We start from the raw sequence: 19,894 nt of genomic DNA on the forward strand, positions 1-19,894 counted from the left end.
AGACCAGTATCCTGAGAGTCCAGTTAGACCGGACAAATTCATCCCATCAGAAGGGTGAGGGGATGAAATGGTGTGTGAGAAAGGGAAGGGTGTGTCATCAGACATTCTTAATCCCCAGAGTGGAAGCCACAGGGCAGCTGTCTGCTTCAACTCAGCTCCACTAGGCCCTGCGCTTGTTAAATGGGCTTCAGGGAACAAAAACAATAAGATGCAAAATACAGCTGGATACTTACAGTGGACCGAGGAAGAAACACACTGTACATGGCGAGGGGGATTGAATATAAAAGCAGGGAGGTCTTGCTGCAACTGTACAGGGCACTGGTGAGGCCGCAGCTGGAGTACTGTGTGCAGTTTTGGTCGCCGCACTTGCGGAAGGATATATTGGCCTTGGAGGGAGTGCAGAGGAGGCTCACTAGGCTGATACCGGAGATGAGGGGGTTGGCCTATGAAGAGAGGCTAAATAGACTGGGTCTGTACTCGTTGGAGTTTAGAAGGATGAGGGGGGGATCTCACAGAGACGTATAAGATAATGAAGGGGATGGATAGGATAGAGGTAGAGAGATTCTTCCCGCTTAGAAAGGATAGCAAGACTAGAGGGCACAGCCTCAAGATAAGGCGGGGGGGGAGCAGCTTAGATCGGAGTTGAGGAGGAACTTCTTCACTCAAAGGGTGGTGAATCTCTGGAATTCTCTGCCCATTGAATATATTTAAGTCACGGGTAGATAGGTTTCTGATAGACAAGGGAATTAAGGGTTATGGGGAGAAAGCGGGAAAGTGGAACTGAAACACTTCGGATCAGCCATGATCTTATTGAATGGCGGGGCAGGCTCGAAGGGCTAGATGGCCTACTCCAGCTCCTATTTCTTATGTTCTTACGTCTATAACTGCATTATAGAATCATAGAATCCCTACCGTGCAGAAGGAGACGATTTGGCCCATCGAGCCTGCACTGACAGCAATCCCCCCCAGGCCCTATCCCCATAACCATGCCTATTTAATCTAACTAATCCCCCTGACACTAAGGGGCAATTTAGCATGGCCAATTCATCTAACCTGTACATCTCTGGAGAGTGGGAGGAAACTGGAGCATCCAGAGGAAGCCCACGCAGACAGGGTGGAAGGATATTGTAAAGCAATGTATCGTTGTGGAGTGGGTGACTTGATTATGTGGTGAAATCATGAAGCTTTTGGGAGATTTTCCCTCTCCTCCGACCTGAACTGTAAAGGAAGCAACGCCTACCCAATAAGAATAGAGAGAAATACGGCACAGGAACAGGCCCTTCGGCAATCCAAGCCTGTGTCGATCATGATGCTCTAACTCAACTAAAATAAAAACCTTCTGCCCTGACTTGGGAAAGATCGAAGGGACAGCACGGTGACACAGTGGTTAGCACGGCCGCCTCACACAGCACCAGGGACCTGGTTTCGATTCCCAGCTCGGGTCACTAACTGTGTGGAGTCTGCACATTCTCCCCGTGTCTGCGTGGGTTTCCTCCGGGTGCTCCAGTTTCCTCCCACCTCTAAAGATGTGCAGGTTAGGTGAACTGGCCATACTGAATTCTCCCTCACTGTCGGAGGGGGGGGGTTAGCAGGGTAAAAATGTGGGGCTACGGGAATAGTGCCTGGGTGGGATTGTAGTCGGTGCAGACTCAATGGGCCAAATGGCCTCCCTCTGCACTGTAGGGATTCTATGATTCTAGAATACAAAAAACTCCACAGATTGGTTAAGTAACCCACTGTGTGGCAACCTTTTATCTTCAGCTATTTCTAGAACCAGGGGTCACAGTCTGAGGATTCAGAGTAGACCATTTAGGACAGGAATGAGGAGACATTTCTTCACCCAAAGAGCGGTGAGCCTGACCATTACCACAGGAAGTAGTTGATGCCAAAACATTGAATGTATTCAAGAGGCGGCTGGATGTGGCACTTGGGGCAAATAGGATCAAAGGTTATGGGGAGAAAGCAGGATTAGGCTATTGAGTTGGACAATTAGCCATGATCGTAATGAATGGCAGAGCAGTTTTGCAGGACCTGGTCAGAACATTGAATACAGGGGTTGGGACGTCTTGTTGAAGCTGTACAAGACATTGGTAAGGCCACACTTGGAACACTGTGCAGTTCTGGTCACCCTATTATAGAAAGGATATTATTAAACTAGAAAGACTGCAGAAAAGATTTACTAGGATGCTGCCGGGACTTGATGGATAGTGTCATCGGGAGAGGCTGGATAGGCTGGGACTTGTTTCCCTGGAGCGTAGGACACTTAGGGTGATCTAATAAAGGTCTATAAAATAATGAGGGGCACAGATCAGCTAGTCAATATCTTTTCCCAACTGCAGGGGAGTCTAGAACTAGAGGGCATAGGTTCAAGGTGAGAGGGGAGAGATACAAAAGGGTCCAGAGGGACAATTTTTTCACACAGGGGATGGTGAGTGTCTGGAACAAGCTGCCAGAGGTAGTAGTAGAGGCTCAATGGGTTGAATGGCCTCCCTCTGTACTGTAGGAATTCTATGATTCTTTTAAAAGAGGTTTAGACAGTTACATGGGTACGATGGGTATAGCAGGATATGGGCCAAATGCGGGCAATTGGGATTAGCTTAGTGATTTAAGAAAAAGGGCAGCATGGACAAGTTGGGCCAAAGGGCCTGTTTCCATGCTGTAAACCTCTATGAATCTATGCCCAAATGGCCTCCTCCTGCTCCTATCTTCTATATTTCAATGTTAAAGTGAGCTGACCATTTTAATATACAACAAAAGACACATGAATGTCCTTTCATTCTTCAGGGTTACTTCAGATCAGGAATGCCTGATTAAGGTTTGGTGGTTATGAATTTTGCAAGGCCCAGTTCTAAAACTTTCCAACAATGATGGACCATGAACCAGTCCACAGGTATACTACACCAGGAGTTGCTGCGAGTTATTGTAAACAGTGTCTTACATTGCCAGCCCAAACAGAGGGGGACTCTTCCTTTGTCTAAGAGACTCTGATGTAAGATATCAGCATTCCTGGATAATGTCAGGTTTTTATCCCATCAAGGTTTGACACTCATCCTTTTTTGGCCAATTAGAATAGAATAGAATAAAATCCGTACAATTCAGAAGGAGGCCATTCAGCCCATTGAGTCTGTACCAACCACGATCCCAGACAAACCCTATCCCCAAAGCCCCATGCATTTACCCTAGCTAGTATCCCTTACACTAGGGTCAACTTAGCATGTCCAATCCACCTAACCCACACATTTTTGGAATGTGGAAAGAAACTGGAGAACCCGGAGGAAACCCACACAGATACGGGGAGAACATGCAGACTCTACAAGCGGGGAATCAAGCCTAGGTCTCTGGTGCTGCGAGGCAGCTGTGCTAAGCACTGTGCCACTGTGCCGCACTTGAATAAGTACAACTCAGAAGAAAAACATTTAGCTCGTTAAACTGAGAGCAATAATTAGTTTCAGGTCTTCATGCTTCACTTCAGGCAACAACCCAACTCATTCCGCTCACTGACAGTCAGCATGGACTGGGGCCTGTAATCCAGAGACCTGGAGTAATGCTCCCGAGAAAGTAGTTCAAATCCCACCTTGGCAGCTTGGTACATTTAAATTCAATTGATTTAGTGGTCGGAACTCTGCCACCTCGCTGTGCCCAGAGTCGGAGTGGTCCGACAACGGAAATCTCCGTTAACCTGAGGCAGGAGTTTCCAGTCTCGCCTGAGTGAGGCTGTAAAATCCTGCCCAATGAATCTGGAGTAAAAGCTGTTCTCAATGATAGGGAATAATTAAGGAATATGTGGCAGGGGAAGGAAATGGGATCAGAATTTTGAATTTGACAATGAGCCATGATCAAAATGAATGAACGGATGAGCCATGCTAAGTTGACCCTAGTGTCCAACGATGTGTATGTTTGGAGGATTGGCCATGCTAAGTGCACGGGGTTATGGGAATAGGGTGGGGGAGTGGGCCCTGGGTTTGATACTCTTTTGGAGGGTCAGCGTAGACTTGATGGGCTGAATGGCCTCCCTCAGGAGTAGGGAATCAATGGAAAGAGAGGGCTGTAATAGCACAGGTGAGCTGGTATGGTTACACAGTGAAGGAAGTTGGTCTAGCTAATCACAATACGGCTCAGAACACGTCGGACTGTGGAGATTGTTCCAGTGCCAGAGAGGCTGCTTAGCTGTTCAAAATCCTCAGGGACTTTTTACTGGGCTGGACTCTGCCAAACAATCAGTGCTTTAGGATAACAGTATCGAAACAGACAGGCTGCCTATTTGAGTGTGGCCAGTCACAGTCGCAGCATTGCCACATCGATAGCTGGGAACACCAACACAATGCCACAACGTTGCCTACAGTCGGTGCCTCAGAAAACTGCTGTGCTTGGTCTCACTTATTTATTTAACAAATGACTAACTGGACGCGTGTACCCTCCGTTACAAACAAACGGAATGTAACCAAAACCTTTCTGTTTTTATCATTTGTGGGACGTGGGTGCTGCCGGCTGGCCAGCATTTATGGCCCATCCTCGGTTACCCTTGAACTGAATCGCTTGCTGGGCCGGTTCAGAGGGTCGATGAGAGTCAACCACATTGCTGTGGTTCAGGAGTCATATGTAGACCAGACCGGGATAAGGATGGCAGACTTCCTTCCCTAAAGGGGCATTAACTAACCAGATGTGTTTTTCCGACAATCAACAATGCACTTTTAATTCTAGACTGGTATTAAATTCAAATTCTACCATCTGCCATGGTGGGATTTGAACCCTGGTCCCCAGAGTATTAGCTGAGATTAATAGTCTAGCGATAATACCACGAGATCATCGCCACCCCTTAGTGGAATAGAGTTGGCAAATAAAGAGACACCGGCCTCTTCAAGTTCCTTCCCCAAAAAGATCTGAATGCATTATTATTTTTGATTTGATTTTCATTTTTAAAAATTTGATTCGATTTATTATTGTCACATGTATTAGCCTACAGTGAAAAGTATTGTTTCGTGCCCGCTACACAGACAAAACATACCATTCATAAAGAAAGGAGATGGTGCAGAATGTAGTGTTACGGTCATAGTTAGGGTGTAGGGAAAAATCAACTTAATGTGAGGTAGGCACAGTAAGAAGTCTCACAACACCAGATTAAAGTCCAAAAGGACTTTATAACCTGTGAGATTTCTTACTGTGCCTTCCCCATAATAATGCGTGCAGATCTTTTTGGGGAAAGAACTTGAAGAAGCCAGTGTCTCTATATTTACCAACTCTATTCCACTAAGGGGTGGCAATGGTCTCGTGGTATTATCGCTAGACTATTAATCTCTGAAATCTTCTCATTAATTCGAGGTGGGTCCATTCAAAAGACTGACGGCAACAGGGAAGAGGCTGTTCTTGAGTTGGTTGGTACGTGACCTCAGACTTTAGTATCACATGGTTATGTTATTGCAACAGATTGGTGTTTGGAGATGCACAGTAATATGGGAGGGGACTTCCACCGCTGTTTCTCTGGCAGTGAGGAAATTGTCTAAAACGTCAGCATTGTGGAAAGCCTCAGATTCCCAGGACGATTCCTTTTCCCATTATCTCCGGGAATGTTAGCCACAATGTTTGCAGCTGTAAGACTTAAACAGTGATTTGAGGGTAGGAGGGAGCTAGGTTTGGAGACAAATTGGAAAGAGGGACTGATGAACTAAACAGAAAGGGCACTTAAATATAAATCTCAAACCGTATATGAAATTTAAAAAAAAACTTAACTTTTAGTCTGATTGTGAGTGGATCGAAGCTAAATTTTAATAAACTGGGTTTCCCAGAATCACACGGGGCAGGAGAGGCCCTTCAGCCCATCAAGTCTGCACTGACACACGAGACCTACCTAATCCCATTTACCAATACTTGGGCCCATGGCCATGGGCTTGTCCACCCACCACTTGCATCCACCTAATTGTTATTCATCTTTATCAGCTGCTGTTATGGGAACGAGGTGGGAGAAGGGGGTTGAGAAACTTATCAGCCATGATTGAATGGCGGAGCAGACTCCATGGGCTGAGTGGCTGAATTCTGCTCCTATATCTTATGCTGGGCGGTGGCACAGTGGTTCGCACTGCTGCCTCACAGCGCCAGGGACATGGGTTCGATCCCTGGCTTGGGTGACTGACTATGCGGAGTCTCCACATTCTCCCCATGCCTGCGTGGGAGACGCAGTATGAAAGATGTGCTGGTTAGATGAATTGGCCGTGCTAAATTCTCCCTCGGTGTATCCGAATAGGCGCCGGAGTGTGGTGAGGAGGGGATTTTCACGGTAACCTTACTGCAGTGTTAATGTAAGCCTCACTTGTGACTAATAAAATGAACTTTTTTTTTTGAACGTATAAAGTCATGAATGAAAATAATTTCCTCTGAGCGAATCCAAGGCGGTAATCTGAATGACTCACTACCCAAAATGTCATAACTGGTGACAGTGAAACACCAAGGATTAGACTGCAGCGTCGCAATCTCTCCTTGGCGTCTGCTAACTCGTACATAAGGCAAGTGTGAGTGCCGTGCAGTTACGTCCTGGCCCTCAAAATCCAGCCCATTTCGACGTGTGACGGCCAATTGAAAGATCAACGATCGTGACATTTCTGTTAAACATTTAATGAGAAACCGTTTGCAGTTTATTGCAAAGGGACAGGAGGTTGGGCAAATACTGAAATTCCACTGCAAGTGGAAAACATGTTTTATATAATTCTATCAGTTCTGTTCCTAACTTTGTTCTAATCCTAACACACTTAAAGACATTGAACAGTGCAGCAAATCTTGCATCTTTCTCCAGTATTTAGCAAGTAGATGTGGAAGAGTGCTGTTTGGTCCCTCACAACACCAGGGACCCGGGTTTGAGTCCCAGTTTGGGTCACTGCCTGTGCAGAGTCTGCACGTTCTCCCCGTGTCTGCACGGGTTTCCTCTGGGGGCTCTAGTTTCCTCCCACAATCTGAAAGACGTACTGGTTAGGGTGCATCGGCCATGCTAAATTCTCCCTCGGTGTACCCGAACAGGCGCCAGAATGTGGCGACAAGGGGATTTTCACAATAACTTCATTGCAGTGTTAATGTCAACCTACTTGAGACGCTAACGAATTAACTTTATTGCATCAAAGTACAAGGCGCTTAGTACTAAGCGACAAACTGCCACATGCAGCGAATGAAAACGCTACCTCATCCTTTCTGGAATTCCGTCCAAATGTTTCCCATCGAGTTGTCGCACTTTCATCTCCATCGATTCAGAGTGAAATGAATGGGTTGACTTTAATCTGGTCTCCAGATTAAAAATGTTAGATGGAATGTTAGACCCTCCATCAACCTCTAAAACTTTGGCCACGGGTTAATGCAGCAAATCTGGTTCGCGTAACTTCCCTGTCCACACTATCCTACATTGACTTCCAGTTGAATAGCTTCTTAAATTTAAATTTTGCACCACTGCACAATTTGTCTTTAACAGAGACAGCTCAGTTGGAAGTGCCATACAGATAGGGGCTGCGGGAAGCTCTGTTTTCACACTGGGGAAATACTCAGCTGGATTACTGTGGGACAATGTGGAACCAGCTTCACCAAACCACCAATTACGCTACACAACACCTGAATGTTTTTCTTTTGTTTGTGGGATGTGGGAGTCGCTGGCTAGGCCAGCATTGATTGCCCAATCCCTGATGGCATTTAAAAGTCAACCAGATTGCTGTGGATCTGGAGTCAGATCCAAATAATGATGGGGGGATTTCCTTCTCTAAAGGACACTAGTGAACCAGATGGGTTTTTCTTGAGAATCAACAATGGTTTCATGGTCACCGTTAGACTTCTAATTTGAATTCAAATTTCACCATCCGCCATGGTGGGATTTGAACCCAAGTCCCCAGAACATTACCATGGGTCGCTCAATGAATGGTCTAATGACAACTCCACTATGCCACTGCCTCCCCTTTTGTTTGATGATGACAATAGGTTCCAAAGTTTGGAAGGTTTGATTTTTTGATTTGATTTATTGTTGTTACATGTATACAGTGAAAAATATTGTTTCTTGCACGCTATACAAAGCATACTATTCATAGAGAAGGAAAGGAGAGAGTGTAGAATGTAGTGTTACAGTCATGGCTAGAGTTTAGAGAAAGATCAACTTAATGCGAGGTAGGTCCATTCAAAAGTCTGATGGCAGCAGGGAAGAAGCTGCTCTTGAGTCAGTTGGTACGTGACCTCAAACTTCTATATCTTTTTCCTGGCACAAGTGGAAGAGAGAATGTCCGGGATGCTTGGGGGTTCTTGATTATGCTGGCTGCTTTGCCGAGGAAGTGGGAAACGTAGACAGAGTCAATGGATGGGAGGCTGGTTTGAGTGATGGACTGGGCTACATTCATGACCTTTTGTAGTTTCTTGCGATCTTGGGCAGAGCAGGAGCCATACAAAGCTGTGATACAACCAGAAAGAATGCTTTCTATGGTGCATCTGTAAAAGTTGTGAGGGTTGTAGGGGACATGCCAAATTTCCTTAGTTTTCTGAGAAAGTAGAGGTGTTGGTGAGTTTCCTGTCATACTGCAGCGAGCAGGCTAGGATACAGAGGGGCAGTGGAGGGGCAGAGAGAGAGAGTGTGGGTGGCATAAAATTGGGCAGAAATAATGGACACCCCTCAACTCAATAAACACAAAATCTGCCCCTCCAGACGAAATCTAAGGGACAGAACATTTACCCAAATGAGTGTGAAAATAGAGGTGCGTGAAAATTTGCGTGCCGTTGGCTGGCATGTCAGTTCCCCAGTCACATTCCCACTCTGGACCATTTTTCCAGAGGTGGGAATGTGGGTGCCAGGGCTATTCACCTGCAAGAGGCAGGCAGCCAATTAATGTCATTTACAGCCCATTATCAGAGCCTCCAGTCAGCCAGCAGGGCCCCTGAAGCATCAGAGATTCGACTCGCTGCCTGGAGGTGGCCCTCTGTGGACAGGCTGGGAAGGGAGGGGAAGGTCGAGCACTCCAGTCAGGCTCTGAGGCCTTCCCCATCTGCCCGGTCTTCATCGCAGCCACATGTTGGACGGCCTTCCCTCCAGAAGGGTAGCCTGGCAGCTGTGATAGTTCTTTAGTTGAGAAAATGTCAAAACTTGCTGAGGAGGCCTCTCAAGATGGCGGCGCCCTGCCTGTCTCCCTCACCTACCTGAGGAGGTCCTCCTGGGCTGGCTAGCCTTCGACTGGAAGCTGCCCACCGTTCTTAATTACACAGCGTGCTCACTCTCTGGCCATCAATAGGCCAATAGACAGGAAATCACTGCCAGGTTAAGGCTCCCAACACAACATGGGATCGGGCGGGACAGCACAGTGGTTAGCACTGCGGCCTCACAGTGCCACGGACCTGGGTTCGATTCCCGGCTCGGGTCACTGTCTGTGAGGAGTCTGCGCGTTCTCCCCGTGTCTGTGTGGGTTTCCTCCGGGTGCTCCGGTTTCCTCCCACAGCCTGAATGTCGTGCCGGTTAGAGTGCATTGGCCGTGCTAAATTCTCCCTCAGTGTACCCAAACAGGTGCCAGAGTGTGGCGACTAGAGGATTTTTGCAGTAACTTCATCGCAGTGTTAATGTAAGCCTACTTGCGACACTAAGAAATAAACTTTAAATTTTTTTAAAAGCGCTGTGAGGCAGCAGTGCTAACCACTGTGCCGCCCCACCTGACGTGCGTCACAACCTTGCGTTGCGTTGGGAGCCATAACCCAGCAGTGAGTTGCTCTCCGTTAAAAACCCTCACCAACTTTTACAGACGCACCATAGAAAGCATTCTTTCTGGTTGTATCACAGCTTGGTATGGGCTCCTGCTCTGCCCAAGACTGCACGAAACTACACAGGGTGGTGAACGTAGCCCAGTCCATCACTCAAACCAACCTCCCATCCATTGACTCTGTCTAGACTTCCCGTTGCCTCGGGAAAGCAGCCAGCATAATCGAGGACCCCACGCCTCCTGGACGTTCTCTCTTCCACCTCCTCCCGTCATAAAAAGATACAAAACTCTGAGGTCACATCCCAACCGAGTCAAGAACAACTTCTTCCCTGCCGCCGTCAGGCTTTTGAATGGATTTACCTGGCGTTAAGTTGATCTTTCTCTACACCCTAGCTATGACTGTAACACTACATTCTGCACTCTCTCATTTCCTTCTCTATGAACGGTATGCTTTGTGGGTATAGCGCGCAAGAAATAATACCGTTCACTGCATTCCAATACATGTGATAATAATAAACCAAGTCAATAAGCAAAATCCTGCCTAAAATGTCAAAGATGTAATTTTTTGATTCTATGACTGTGCTTGCTCCAGCTGTACTGCCAATCTTCTGCATCGCAAATATCGCAATTAGACTCAACATCTTCTAACACCTCTCGGCTGAGCAATCTGAATCTGTGCAGTCTTGTCTTGGATTCAACCAACTGAAATTTTTGTTGGACTGAAGAAGGAGATTGCTAAATTGGCCCCAGGTCACTGAAGCATAATCCTTGGAGCCTAGCTCCAGTTCTAAATTAAATTCACTCATCTGGCACAGCCTGACGTTGCTGGAACATCTTTCCTTCTACACGGATTAAACTAACAATGACTGCAGCAATGCAACCCACGGCACAGATACCAACCACATGTAGGCTACAAGTACATTCTTCGCTGCAGTGTTAAATTTTAAAAAAGTGTTGTCCAAATGAAAAGAGACATTCGAGCCACAAAACGAGGCTAAAAATCTCATACAGTTGCTTAGTCATATGTAATTCGAAAGGCAGCAAGGGCTTAGTTCCAGCAACTTCTTTGCCAGTTCACCAAGTACGACGCAAGACCTGTTACACATATGGATACACTCGGTGTACTGAAAATTGGCAAATTTCAATCCAACGTCCCGAAGTATCTCACAACATGACACGGGAATGTGGAACGATGACATGTCCAATTCCCAGGAATAGTGTGCAGTAGAAAGACGGGATGAGGTGCACGCGAAAATCAAAGCGAACCTTTTAGCTGCGTTATTCGGAGACGATGGCCAAGTGGTATTAACAACAAAGAGCAAAGAACAAAGAAAATTACAGCACAGGAACAGGCCCTTCAGCCCTCCAAGCCTGTGCTGACCATGCTGTGTTTGCCTGAAGTAAACCCCCCCTACCCTTCCGGGGACCGTATCCCTCTATTCCCATCCTATTCATGTCCAGACACCCCTTAAAAGTCACTATCGTATCTGCTTCCACTACCTCCCCCGGCAGTGAGTTCCAGGCACCCACCACCCTCTGTGTAAAAAACTTGCCTCGTACATCGAACATTCCAGCGCAGTGCAGGCCCTTCAGCCCTCGATGTTGCGCCGACCAGTGGAACCAATCTAATGATCCTCTAACCTAAACTATTCCAATGTTATCCATATGCCTATCCACTGACCATTTGAACACCCTTAAAGTTGGCAAGTCTACAACTGCTGCAGGCAGGGCATTCCACGCCCTTACTACCCTCTGAGTGAAGAACCTACCTCTGACATCCGTCCTATAATTACCACCCCTTAATTTAAAGCTATGTCCCCTTGTGTTAGCCATCACCATCCGAGGCAAAAGGCTCTCACTGTCCACCCTATCCAATCCTTTGATCATCTTGTATGCCTCAATCAGGTCACCTCGTAACCTTCTTCTCTCCAATGAAAATAACCTCAAGTCCCTCAGCTTTTCCTCATAAGACCTTCCCACCATACCAGGCAACATCCTGGTAAACCTCCTCTGCACCCTTTCCACGTCTTTCTTATAATGTGGCGACCAGAACTGTACGCAATACTCCAAGTGCGGCCGCACCAGAGTTTTGTACAGTTGAAACATGACCTCACGGCTCCGAAATTCAATCCCTCCACCAATAAAAGCTAACACATTGTACGCCTTTTTAACAACCTTATCAACCTGGGTGCCAACTTTCATGGAGCTATGCACATGTACCCCGAGATCTCTCTGCTTGTCAACACTACTAAGAGTCCTTCCATTAGCCTTATACATCTCCTTTAAATCTTGCCCCTCGCACCTTAAACCTGTGCACCCCACTCATTGATTCTTCCACCCTGGAAAAAAGCGTCTGACTATCCACTCTGTCCATGCCTCTCATAATCTTGTAGACTTCTATCGCTAGGCTATTAATCCAGAATCTTAGCTAATGTTCTGAGGACCCAGGTTTGAATCCCTTCACAGCTGATTTTTTTATTTTATTCATTTGTGGGACATGGGTGTTGCTGGCTGGTCAGCATTTATTGTCCATCCCTAATTGCCCTCGAGAAGGTGGTGGTGAGCTGCCTTCTTGAATCTCTGCAGTCCACATGCTGTGGGTTGACCCACAGTGACGTTAGGGAGGGAATTCCAGGATTTTGACCCAGCGACTGCCAAGGAACGGCCGATGTATTTCCAAGTCAGGATGGTGAGTGGTTTGGAGGGGAACTTGCAGCTGATGGTGTTCCCATGTATCTGCTGCCCTTGTCCTTCCAGTTGGAAGTGATGGTGGGTTGGGAAGGTGCTGACTAAGGATCTTTGGTGAATTGCTGATGGTGGAATTTGAATTCAATAAAAAATATCTGAATTAGGAATCTGCTGATGGCCAAAAACCCATTGTCGGAAAAACCCACCTGGTTCTCTGTAAGGAAGGAAATCTGCCCATCCTTACCTGGTCTGGCCTACATGTGACTACAGAGTTACAGCAATGTGGTTGACTCTCAATTGCCCTCCAAGGGCAACTAGGGATGGACAATAAGTGCTGACCAGCCAGCGACACCCATGTCCCATGAATGGATAAAAAAATCCGTACTGTTTCCAGAACTGAGTAACATACGCCCTCATGAGTATGCAGCATATTAGAAATTACTATTGGAGAATCCAATATTACCCACATGTTTAAACTCTGCACAGACAGTGACCCAAGCTGGGCATCAAACCTGGGTCCCTGGCGCTGTGGGGCAGCAGTGCTAACCACCGTGCCACCCATGTGTACCCATGGACAACATGGTGGCACGGTGGTTAGCACTGCTGCCTCACAGCAGTGTGCCTCACAACTGGGGGATTTTCACAGTAACTTCATTGCAGTGTTAATGTAAGCCTATTTGTGACACTAATAAATAAACTTTACTTTAAATACACAGATGTGTAGATGTACAGTTTTAAATTATTCCTAATTAAATAGTTAAACTTCTCCAAATGTGTGAAGGAAAGCAAAACTTCAAACAACACGCTTACAGAATCATTTAATTACTTTTATGTCAGCTTGTCAAACCATATCTGCAGAACATTCTTATTGAAACCCATCGAGACCTCCTTTCCTCTCTTGCACTCGGGGGAATATTGTCATCTTGTATTAATTTTTATTTCAGAGTTGGTGCTGAATGGAATGGAGGAGCTGGATTGCTGTATCACTGCTCACTGAATCAGTGCCTTATTAAATCATATTATTCGCAGAACCAGAGACGTTCAGGAACAGCTGCTACTCATTCGGATCCAACACAAACATCAAACAGAATGAGACAGACCAAAAAAAACTGACCTAATTTTTATTTAGAGTACAAAAAATGTCAGCCCTTTATTATTCTATTATTATTCTACATTGGCTCCCAGTTGCGGCACTGTCTCGATTTGAAAATTCTTCTCCATGTGCTCAAATCCCTCCGTGGTCTTGCTCTTCCCCATCTGGGTAGCCTCCTCCGACAGTGGTGCAGTGGTACTGTCAGTGGACTAGTGATCCAAAAACCCCATGGTAATGCCTTGGGAGCCCCTGGTTCGAATCCCATCCCGGTAGATATGAATCCAATAAAAATCTGGAGTTTAACGTTTCCAGTGACCATGAAACCATCATTGTAAAATGTTCATTTGTTTGTGTTGCGAGCAGGCTTACACTAAACTGCAATGAAGTTACTGTGAAAATCCCCTAGTCGCCACACTCCGGCGCCTGTTCGGGTACACCGAGGGAGAATTTAGCACGGCCGATGCACCCTAACCAGCACGTCTCTCGGACTGTGGGAGGAAACCCACACAGACACGGGGAGAATGTGCAAACTCCGCAAACGGTGACCCAAGCCGGGAATCGAGCCCGGGTCCCTGGCGCTATGAAGTGGCAGTGCTAACCACTGTGCCACCGTGCTGTCCTGTTTATTAGGGGTTAGTAGTGGTTTGTTCGTTAGGGGTTGAAAGCTTTCTCCCAGTGTCGTGTACAAGCTCCCCTCAGTCTGTAATAAACAATCACTTTAGAACAATTACCGCAGGAACCATTGCGTAAAATGAAGAGGGAGCTGCGGCTGTGGAAATAACGACGCGACATAAACAGGCCAGTTTCCACAGCAACTGACGTTGGAGGTATTCAGGAAACCATTATCCAATTTAACACAGCACAAGATTCGAATCTTTTGCTCAGGGGTCAGATTCAATCTCTCGCTCTCTCTCTGACTGACCAGTTGCTTTATAATATAATGAAGGATGCACACAAAAAAGAGGCAGTTGGCATGATGGATGTTAAAATGACTCAGAAACAAGCTCATTACATCTGTTTTACATTCCTCTTCTGAACTGCAAACAGTGCTGTATCCAACATTCCAATTAACTCTTTCGCCAGAACAGCTGCCTTTCTCAAACACATCCCGCCAATCGAGGTGTTTGGAGCTTGCACCTTTTCGTGAACTATATAAACTTGCACACATTTCTAAAGTAGGAAGTTTATTTCTCAGTGTCACAAACAGGCTTACATTAACACTGCAGTGAAGTTACTGTGAAAATCCCCCAGTCGACACACTCTAGCGCCTGTTCGGGTTACACTGAGGGAGAATTTAGCATGGCCAACGCACCCAACCAGCACGTCTTTCAGACTATGGGAGGAAACCCATGCAGACACGAGGAGAATGCGCAAAATCCACGCAGACGGTGACCCAAGCCGGGAATCGAACCCAGGTCCCTGGCGTCGTGAGGCAGATATATCTTCATCGGAAGAATCATTGCTGGTTGCCATGACAGTGCTGAGTGATACAGTCGCTGCCACTCGTGCACGACTGGTCTCTCTCCCAGTTCTATGTGCATGGATGGTCAATATGAGGCTGTGTGTTTGTGTGTGTTGGTGCCTGGTCTCACGGTTGTCTGTACATATGTTGGTGTTTTGTGAGTGCACGGTGTTCGTCCGAGCTCCCCGTTATTTGTGACGGTGCTGTGATGGGTCTCGTGTGGTCACAGCTCATTCTTGGCTACAAAGCATCATGGGGGGGGGGGGTCATACGATCCCGCCTTTCATTCTTTGACAAGAATGTTGGTTATCTTTCTAAATAGAATTGCTCTGGTTAGCCACAGCCTGAGGAAAGCTGATAACCTTAAGCATGTATGTGGTGGATGACTGGTGCACAAGATGTCGTGAAAATGGCACTGGGGGGGAGTTTTCCTGTCCCGCCTGCCATGGGAATCGTAATGGTGGTCGGGGAGGGGGGCGTGGGCCATGCAAAGGTCATAGAATCCCCTACAGTGCAGAAGGAGGCCATTTGGCCCATCGAGTCTGCACCAACCCCAATCCCGCCCAGGCCCTATCCCCATAACTCCAAGCGTTCACTCCAGCAAGTCCGCCTGACACTAAGGGGCAATTTAATATCGCCAACCCGCCCAACCATTAGCTATGAGGAGAAACTTGGTCTGTTCTCACTGGGACGAGGGAGGTTGAGGGGAGACCTGATACAAGTCTACAAGATTATGAGGGGCACGGACAGAGCGGATAGTCAGAAGTCTTTTTCCCAGGGTGGAAGAGTCAATTACTCGGGGGCACAGGTTTAAGGTGCGAGGGGTAAGGGTTAAAGGAAATGGTACGAGGCAAGTTTTTTTACACAGAGGATGGTGGGTGCCTGGAACTCTCTGCCGGGGGAGGTAGTGGAAGCAGATCCGATAGTGACTTTTAAGGAGTGTCTTGACAAATACATGAATAGGATGAGAATGGAGGGATATGGTCCCCGGAAGGGGTGGGGGGGTTTTGGTTAATTTGGGAAGCATGATCGGTGCAGGCTTGGAGGGCCAAAGGGCCTGTTCCTGTGCTATGATTTTCCTTGTTCTTTGTTCTGCGCTAATGATGGGAGGAATTGGAGTGGAGATAAGTTTGTAAATAAAGGGAATCTGATGAAGGAACACCGGTCTCCGAGGAGTTATTTCAGAAAGCAAACAGCCATATGGTAACGATCAGATAATTTGCTTTTGCGATGGCGATCAAGGGATAAGGATTGGCTGGGACGCCAGGGATAAACCTCCTGCTCCTTCTTAAGGTATTACCATGGGGTCTTTAACATCAGCTCGAAAGGGCAGATAGGGCCTCGGTTTAACATCTCATCCGAAAGACAGCACCTCTGACAGGGTAGTGCTCCTGCAGTAGTGCGCTGGAGTATCAGCATTGGTTTCTGTGCTCAAGCCCTGATCTGGGACTCGAACCCAGCGATTCTGAGCTGCCAACCGAGCCTGAGCTGACTCTGCAATGCTTGGAACGTGGGTTGGAATGGAAAGGGAGCAAGTGATGCTACAGTTGTTGAGTAGCGTGGTCAGATCCTATCTGGAGTGCCGCTCTGGGCACCTGAGGAAGGAGGTACTGGTTTTGGAGAAGTTACCAGGGCCTAGAGGGCCACATTCTGTAGACAGGTTGCACAAGCAGCTGTTCCCCTTAGTCGAAGGGTCAGTCACGAGGTTCAAGGTGAGGGACAGGAGGTTTGGGGGGCGATGTGAGGAAAAGCCTTTTTACCCAGAGGGTGGTGACGGTCTGGAATGCGCTGCCTGGGAGGGTGGTGGGGGCGGGGGGATGCCTCACATCCTTTAAAAAGTACCTGGATGAGCACTTGGCGCATCACAACATTCAGGGCAATGGGCCAAGTGCTGACAGATGGAGTAAGGTGGGAATTCAGGTGTTTCTGGTGTGTTGGTGTGGACTCGATGGGCCGAAGGGCCTCTTCTGCACTGTATGATTGTACGAATCTGGCTTTTTGGCAAGTCAAACTTGGCATTCTCCTGAAGAATGAAGGGTGAAGTGTTGACCTAATCGAGGCGTCCAAAATAATGAAGCGATTCAAAAGAGGAATAAAGAGAAGATAATCTGTTTTCTCAGCTGTGGGTGAGTCTAGAACAAGATCTAGGGGCGGCACGGTAGCACGGTGGTTAGCACTGCTGCTTCACAGCTCCGGGGACCTGGGTTCGATTCCCGGCTCGGGTCACTGTCTGTGTGGAGTATGCACATTCTCCTCGTGTCTGCGTGGGTTTCCTCCGGGTGCTCCGGTTTCCTCCCACAGTCCAAAGATGTGCGGGTTAGGTTGATTAGTCATGCTAAAATTATCTCTGAGATGTGTAGGTTAGAGGCATGAGTGGGTAAAATATATAGGGGTTAGTGCCTGGGTGGGATTGTGGTTGGTACAGACTCGATGGGCCGAATGGCCTCTTTCTGTACTATAGGATTTCTAAGATCTTAAAGTTAGAGCTAGACTATTTATGAGCGAATTTGGGGAGCAGTTTTTCACACAGAAGGCAGAGAAACTTTGGAATGTTCTCACCCAGCAGGTCTCAGAATTATAGAATTCCTACAGTGCAGAAGGAGGCCATTTGGCCCATTGATCCTGCACCGACAACAATCCCACCCAGGCCCTACTCCCGTAACCCCACATATTTACCCTGCTATCCCTCTAATTTACACATCCCGGGACACTAAGGGGCAATTTAGCACGGCCAATCCACTTAACCCACATATCTTTGGACTGTGGGAGGAAACCGGAGCACCCGGAGGAAACCCACGCAGACACGGAGAGAATGTGCAAACTCCACACAGACAGTGACCCGAGCCGGGAATCGAACCCGGGTCTCTGGAGCTGTGAGGCAGCAGTGCTGACCGCTGTGCTGCCTTGATGGGTAGATTTTTAATTGTGAAGGAATAGAGCAGGCACTCTTCCACCATGTTCCAATGCAGTGGTGGAACAGACTTAAGGGGCTGAATGGCCTCGTCCTGCTGCTTGATTTATTCAACCCTTTTAGTAATTGGTAATAATGAAGCTTTTAATGGATTTTGCATTAGAGGCTGAAATTAGTTGCGGTTATTAAAATGTTCTTTTTTTTAAGCAGATAGCTACATTCCAGTAGGGGGAGCAGCTGCCTGAGAACAGGTTGGGAATGGTTCACTCAATCTGTCATTCTCAGGTTTGAGGGCAATTGCAATGTTACACATTTTTACCTTCTAATTCTTACATTATCTGAAATTATTTCATTTCCATTACCCCCGGTCAGCTCCTTTCTTCAATCTCCGCGAGATCTGATGAGGAAAGTGGTAACCCTCAGGATGTTGACGCTGAATCTCTCGCTGTCAACGTCCTGGGGGTCACCATTGACCAGAAACTCAACTGGACTCACCACATAAACACAGTGGCTCCAAGAACAGGTCGGAAGCTGGGAATACTGCGGAGAGTAACTCACCTCCCGACTTCCCAAAGCTTGTCCACCGTCTACAAGGCACAAGTCAGGAGTGTGATGGAATATTCCCCACTTGTCTGGATGGGTTCAGCTCCAACAACACTCGAGAAGCTCAACACCACCCAGGACAAAGCAGCCCCACTTGATTGGAATCACATCTACAAACATTCACTCCCTCCACCACCGATGTTCAGTAGCAGCAGTGTGTACCATCTACAAGATGCACTGCAGCAACTCACCAAAGGTCCTTAGACAGCACCTTCCAAACCCACCACCACTTCCATCTAGAAGGACAAGGGCAGCAGATACATGGGGAACACCACCACCTGCAAGTTCCCCTCCAAGCCACTCACCATCTTGACTTGGAAATATATCAGCCATTCCTTCACTGGGTCAAAATCCTGGAATTCCCTCCCTAACGGCGCTGTGGGTCAACCCACAGGGACTGCAGCGATTCCAGAAGGCAGCTCACCACCACCTTCTCAAGGGGCAACTAAGGATGGGCAATAAATGCTGGACCAACCAGCGACATCCATTGTCCCACGAATGAATAAAAGACACAATAAACCCCAGACTTTCTGGTGAGACTCAAATCCTGAGAAGGAATGAAATATAACTGAGCTCAAGAGCAACTTCCTTGCAATCTTACGGCCACTCGGCTAAGAGTGACATTGGAAAGATGGTTCAATAAAAGCGGAACACTTTGCAGGTGAATTGTAACCTGGGCAGAGGCACGAGGCAGACTGTACTTTATACATCAACGGGACAGAGAATTATTGCATGAGATATTTAACCAGATTCCACCTGGTTTGCATTCCCACAATCACGTCCTCTGACTAATGGACTCAAATTTCAAACTCTTGTAAGAGTGTTAAAGGTGCAGTGACAGTCAGGATGGAGTTAATTCACACACAGCAGCATCCCACAGCTGGCAACGAGGCAAAAAAAATTGCTGGTGTTTGTGGACTGAGCTTTAGCCCTCTGTACCTCTGACAGAGTAGCACCTCCTCAGTCCCGCACTGAACCATAGAGGCATGGTTACAGTACAGAAGGAGGCCATTCGGCCCATCTTGTCCACGCCAGCCCAAGGACTATCAGGTGCCCTTCCTAACGAAGGCTGGAATCTTACGGCCAACCAGGCTGGCAGGATTTTCCAGTCCCGCTGCAGTGAGCCGAGATTTGGCAGGGCGCCAAATTCCCCATCCTCTCCGGCAGCGGAGGGGTGAACGGCTGGTAAGATCACACCCAAAATCTCTGGAGTGCGGCTCAGAGACGAGTGCGCTACAACGGGGAGCCTGACCGATCAAATACAGCCTCCGGTATGTACATCTGCCTTCAGTTTCACATTTCAGTTTGGTCTGAAAGATGACGTATTATTTTGTATACCCTGACAATCGCTGTACACATTTAAATTTGTAAATTGAACGCTCCCGCACTATCGACGTTAAAAAATCAAAGCTGACCAGTCAACGCACAAAGAAAACATCTTT

The 19,894-nt window shown here is 47.3% G+C and overlaps 1 protein-coding gene across 1 annotated transcript in view; it reads right to left on the reverse strand.

The window, feature by feature from the left end:
• col27a1b (collagen, type XXVII, alpha 1b) overlaps positions 1-19,894 on the reverse strand; it is a 576,392-nt gene that overhangs the window by 268,754 nt on the left and 287,744 nt on the right. The gene's annotated exons all lie outside the window — the stretch shown is intronic.

This window comes from Carcharhinus amblyrhynchos, chromosome 25, assembly GCF_965287045.1.
Source record: "Carcharhinus amblyrhynchos chromosome 25, sCarAmb.v2.hapA, whole genome shotgun sequence".
Classification (NCBI taxonomy): domain Eukaryota; kingdom Metazoa; phylum Chordata; class Chondrichthyes; order Carcharhiniformes; family Carcharhinidae; genus Carcharhinus; species Carcharhinus amblyrhynchos.